Source organism: Lissotriton vulgaris, chromosome 12, assembly GCF_964263255.1.
Source record: "Lissotriton vulgaris chromosome 12, aLisVul1.2, whole genome shotgun sequence".
NCBI classification, from domain to species: domain Eukaryota; kingdom Metazoa; phylum Chordata; class Amphibia; order Caudata; family Salamandridae; genus Lissotriton; species Lissotriton vulgaris.
Genome location: NC_141700.1, coordinates 194,987,644 through 194,991,584, shown reverse-complemented (window position 1 = coordinate 194,991,584; position 3,941 = coordinate 194,987,644).

Below are 3,941 nucleotides of genomic sequence, written 5' to 3'. Positions count from 1 at the left end.
ATCAACTGTAAACTAACTGTCAGATGGCAAAGTACAAACGCCATCTGACGTAATGTATGCAAATGCAGGGTCGCGCGGAAGGGACGGGAACAAGGAGGGGACAATTGCGAGAGGGAAAGTTACAATCGTAACAGTCTCATTCCCGATTTATGAAAACTGCAAGAAAGAATTGTAAAAAGGGTGCAATTTTATTACCGAATTTATTTGTTAAGGTAACCAAGCAACAAAGTTCCAAAATAACGAGTGAAAAAGGAACAGATACATTGCGGTAGCTTCCGAAAAAAACACACAAGAGACACAACGCTGAAATGTCAGGTAGAGGTAAAAGTCAGTGTTGGACTTGCTAATAGGGAAATCAGCCAGTGCCCTAAGGGCTTCTATGTAATTCAGCTTGTGGCTATTTGTGTGTATGTTTTATGGTCTGTTGGGTAGGGTTTTACTATAAATCTCCCTGTAGCAAGATCAAGACCATGCAGTCTTCTGCACACCGAAAACACCTATAAAGAGTGAAGTTCAAAACTGCCCTAATTTCCAAACATGGGCCACTGCTTTAGCTATCTAATTCACTAATGGGGACACTTTTATTTGGTGCCTGAGCCTATTTTCGGTCCCAATCCGGTCCTGGTTACATGCCTTTTATTCACACCCCTACGTTGGCCTGGCGTACGTCAGGCCAGCCCTCTCCACTCATGCTTACAGGGGGGGGCGTAACAAGCTACATATCCGCGAGCTTCCCCACTGGCTGGGGTGACATGGTTGCGTCCACTATACACTGCACTCCAAACACCAGCGGGGTATGTCGACATAGATATGTGTGTGGTCGGCATACTGCAGTCTGGCTATCACATCCACACCACACTTGGCATTGTGTACATTCTCATTCCTCGGTCACTCGCCTCCTTCGCACAGGCCTGGTCCCCACCTCTACCCACAATCTACTATCGTGTGGCTGAGGTGCCTTGCCGTTGATGGCTTATGTGCATGGCTGGGCCAGGTTCCCATACTACGTTGTGCTGTTGTGTCTGGTGAGTGGCCTGTTGTTTGGCATGTTGTATGTTAGTTTGTAACGTCTGCATTCCCAGTGTTGTGAGTTGGATGATTGTGGAGTTGAGGTGTCTAGTGTTTTAAAGTGGTACTTGCCAACGAGCAGTGCTTCTCCGTAGGTGCCATCCTGGTAGCGCTGGTTGATGATGGACTGTTTGAAGATGTAGGAATCATGCACAATGCCTGGGTGGATGGCGTTGACGTTGGTGGAGATTCCCCGGTGGTCCACTATTGCCTGCACATTGATGGAATACATGTACTTTTTGTTGCGGTTATTGTGTGCAGTGTTGCCAGGTGGCACACGTAGGAAATGTGTGCAGTCAATTGCCCTCCCACACATGTCAGAAACCAGTTATGGCGTAGATGCCTTTCTTGGTCTCCAGCTGTTCCTGCACAGTGTGGGTGAGGTATGGATAGTGGGGTAACAAGCTGATGATGTCATCCACGACTGTTGTGAGGAACTTGTATTGGACTGGCTGTGAGACTCCTCTTACTCGGGCGGTTGTTGGATGGAGGGTACCAGAGGTCCACACGTGCAGCACGGCCAGCAGCTTTGTCTGAGGTGGGATGTTGGTTGTCCGCTGTGTTGGTACTATCAGCCTGTGGGCAATAGAGGTCAGGATGCGGTGGATGGTTGTCCCTTTGAGCCTGTAGTGGGCAATGACATTCTCTGGTGTTGGGTCTGTGTGGTTGGTGCGTTTTCTGAAGGTTGCTTTCTTTGTCTGCACTGCCTCAGTGTTGGTCGGGGGCGGTGGAGGGGTCATGGGGGGGTGGCAGTGGGTGTTGTGGCCCTGGTGTGGCTTTGAGCTACATGATCAGTGGCTCCATGGCATCTGTTGCCCTTCAGGTGTGGCTCTCGCCTGGGTTCCCTTTTCTGGTGCAGGCTGTCATCTGACTTTACACCAGGTGAGAGCAGGTATTAATTTCCTGCTACTAATGCGCCTGCTCACCTTTTCTTAGGTTCTTATCACCAATCTGGCTGGTCATTGAGAATGTTGCAGAGTGGTGTTGGTGTGGCTTTTTGCACAGTAACGCCTATTCTGCATCTCATTAGCGATAGTTGACGGGGTCATCTGTGGCAATGTTTTTTGCGGCTGCTATCAAAGGAAAACTGGTGATATCGGCTGTTGGCACCAGCTTGTGAATAGTGAGATAGATTTATCGCCACTTTGGCTGCGATAAGGTGCTGATAACTAGGCGATAGCTCCTTGAGAATATGCCTATCAATTTGATCAGCCATTTGACATGGCTAAGCGCTAGAACAAATTTAAGAGCATGGGCACCTTAAGTTGCTTCCATTTGTGATTGTACTGACTGCAATGGCTTGTCACTTGCACATTGTACACAAAAACCTTGCTGCTGTACCAGCTTTGCTACTAGCTAATAGTAAGTACATTTTTGTTTTCAGATTGACCTTGTTACCATGGCAAAGCGAACTAGTGCTACACAAGCAGGTAAAGCCAGTCATCATTCACAGTGAATGAAGCTCTGAATCCTGCTGAACCATTTAGTGGCACAGGACTGGCTGGTTGATCTGGACTTGGTGACCCCCGATCTAGATTTAAAACTGCAGCCAAAAGAAATCAGAGGTCTCATGCTGCCCCACGACAACCATAAGCCTAACTTATCCTTTTTTTTTTTTAATTTTTAAAACCTTTATTTTGAAAGAGCAAACAGCTATTCAGCCTAACATCCCGGAGGCAAGGCAGCATGGTGAAGCAAGAGCGCAATAGTGCAAAAACAAGTACATCAGAACAATGCAGGTTGTTTTTAACATTTTATAATGAAGAAAGAGAACAAAAGAAAAGAAACGCCAAATGGCGCCGAAGAGTGGCAATGGGATAGAAAATTCCGCAGGGTATTGGTAGCAGGTAGGGGAGAGTAGACAGCGAATCAGTGATACAGGAGAGTGAAGGATAGTAGGTGAGAGGAGGAAAAACAGGATCAATCAGTTAACGTGTCACAGTTGGCGTCATAGGCTATGGTGACATATGTACATCCAGAGAAACAGGCTCGGGCGGCAGGCATACATCACCCCGGTAAGCATTCCAGGCTCCCCACACCTTACTCCATTTCCGGGCCTACCCCTGGCAACATAGACCGTCTTCTCCCGGAACATACACCAATCCATGTTGGCTTTCTATTGTACCACAAGGGGAGCCGTGGAGGCACCCCATTTCTGAGCAATGTCCCGCTTGGCCACCATACTGCCTAGGGTCACCCATTGGGTCTGCGCCGTGTTATGATCAGATGGTTCCCAAATGTTAAGGAGACACCTTCGAGCCTCCGCCGTAGTCGCCTCTCCAGTCACTTCACTCATAATACTGTGTACCCTTCTCCAGTATGAGGCTACGACGGGGCATTCCCATAAAATTTGTAGGAAAGTAGCGAGGGCACCACAGCCACGACGACAAAGACCGTCGGGCGAGTATCCCATACGTACAAGCCGGGGGCCAGTCACATACACCCTGTGCAAGATCTTAAATTGCACCAGCCTAAGACGAGAAGAGATGGCAACCTCCTTAGGGGAGGACACTGCGCTCTGCCAATCCTCATCATCGATCTCCAGGCCATCTTCCACCCACTGATCACGCACTCCAAGGAGAAGGTCGGTGCGGACATTGATTAGCTTTTTGTAAGACAGTGAGATAGCGCTATCAGGCATATGGCCGTCCAACACTCTGTCCTCCAACGGAGAGCTCTCTGGAATCGCTCCCTCTGGTGGCATGGCCGAGAGCAGAGCGTGCCTCAGCTGGGTGTATCGGAAAAACTCCGAGTTGCCCAACTGGTATTCAGCCTGCAACTGAGGAAAGGTCTTGATTACACCCTTTGAGATCATGTCGTCCACCCTAGAAATGCCTATAAGGTCCCATTTGTCGAAACCCTTGGTGTGCCAT